At 35.1% G+C, this 1,996-nt stretch overlaps 1 protein-coding gene across 1 annotated transcript in view; it reads left to right on the top strand.

The window, feature by feature from the left end:
- Window positions 1-1,996, top strand: part of LOC121718880 (gastrula zinc finger protein XlCGF57.1-like) — a 168,201-nt gene that overhangs the window by 124,320 nt on the left and 41,885 nt on the right. The window lies entirely within an intron of this gene.

The raw sequence follows: 1,996 nt of genomic DNA, 5'->3' as shown, positions 1-1,996 counted from the left end.
CCTTTCTGTTTAATGATCACTTCTCCTCCACACCTAACACATAGTTCCATACAGATAACTTGTCTTTGTTGTATTGTTTTGTTTGTTTGTTATTGTGTTTCCCTGCCTTTGTCTCTGTTGTATTGCTTTGTTTGTTTGTTATTGTGTTTCCCTGCCTTCCTACTATATAAAGCGACCTTGGGTTTGAGAAAGGCGCAATATAAAATAAACATATTATTTATTATTATTATTGTTATTATTATTACATAAGACAGGGTCGGAGTGGGGCCACTTTTCAGCCCGGGACTTTCAGGCCCAAGACCAGCCCACTTTTCCCATGGTGGTGGAAATTGGATAAATTAAGCAACAGTTCAGTTCTTACTATCCTGTAGTTTTTATTAGTGGTTCAACAAATGTGTAAAGGTTATATAATAATTTACTTAAACTGAGAAGTTCACAAAAAATATTCCACAAGGATAGGTTGATAAGTTACAGTATCAAAAACAGAAAGAAATAAAGCATTTGAAATGTATTCTACTCTTCCACAGAGGCATGGACTAATGTTCACATGTTTTTCAATGTGGGTAGGCTATCATATTGGTGTTTGGTGATGTAGCCTATAGCCTACTACTCCTTTACTACACTAATTTCTGAGCAAACGGCATATAGGTTGATCATGTATGTTACTGCTGTCATATACAGATCTGTCTTACATTAAATCATTTTAATTCATATTGTTTACTCTTTTATCCTCTCTACTTGTCCCTCGGCCTCCTCATTGCTAATTTCAGGCTTATCATCATCTGGCTGATCTAGCCCAGTGGTTCTCAAATGGGGGTACGCGTACCCCTGGGGGTATGTGAAGGCACTCCGGGGGGTACGTGAGATTTTTAAATATACATCTATTTAAAAAGTAGAATCCATGCAAAAATACTTTAAAAACAATGATTTAATGAATATTAATTATTATTTATAGTTCAAGAGAGAACACTACCAATTAGTGTTAAATTGTTATATGGTCACTGTTTTAAATTGTTATATGGTCACTGTTTTCACTACATTAGTTTGAATAATTTGCAATAAATTTAGTCATGGATTATTAAAATTTAAAATGTTCAAAATAGTTTTTTTTCCAAATGTTTGAATTTTGTATGTGTTTCCAAAGTTCAATTAGACACTGAGGGCACAGCGCTCTGTTTTAAGTCTTTTTTCTCTCAACTAAAAATGCTTTGCGCTGAAAAAATATTTTATCTTTGCGCTGGTTAGGGGGTACTTGGCTGAAAAAATATTTCACAGGGGGTACATCACTGAAAAAAGGTTGAGAACCACTGATCTAGCCTACTGCTCAGAGGCTTCAATTTTTACTGCATAGCCACACAGATCAGCAAAGCTTGGGTTTTGTTATCAATATTTGCATATATTCGCAGTCTATGAATCGCAATGTTGGTTGATACAAAAAGGCTAATATTTTAATTAATTTAATAAGTTGCTTGCAAATAGGTTGACAACGCTAACGTCCAATATTACCCAATAATTACATAATCAATGCAATATCTCTCTTACCAGTTAGCAGTGTCGTCTTCAAAAAAATCTGGTAGCTCACCGAGGTGAAGTTAATTTGTATTGATATTCGGATATTGGACTTGTAGATTTTTTTTTAATGCGGCCGGTTTCACCCCGTGTTTGCAGACAATGTACAAACAGATGACCTGTCTACTTGCTCCCAGCCAACCTACTTAGGGACCGTCTATAAAGTACCTTCTGAATTACCTTTATAGTCTTTTTTGTCAATAGCTTTGACATCATGTGACCTAGTGACTCCAAACCAATGCAGAATGCACACTGTATTTTATATTTTAAAGAAAATACATTATTTCCCATAAGAAACGGTCTCCTTTTTTTCAATACCTCCCAAGCCGTGTGACCTAGTGACTCCAAACTAATTCAGAATAGCCACACCTCCTCTTAGTCACTGTAGGCACACTGTATTTTATACTAATATTTTAAAGACAAAACA

Source organism: Alosa sapidissima, chromosome 9 (genome assembly GCF_018492685.1).
Source record: "Alosa sapidissima isolate fAloSap1 chromosome 9, fAloSap1.pri, whole genome shotgun sequence".
In the NCBI taxonomy this organism is placed as follows: Eukaryota; Metazoa; Chordata; class Actinopteri; order Clupeiformes; family Clupeidae; genus Alosa; species Alosa sapidissima.
This window is presented reverse-complemented; position numbering and strand designations above follow the sequence as displayed.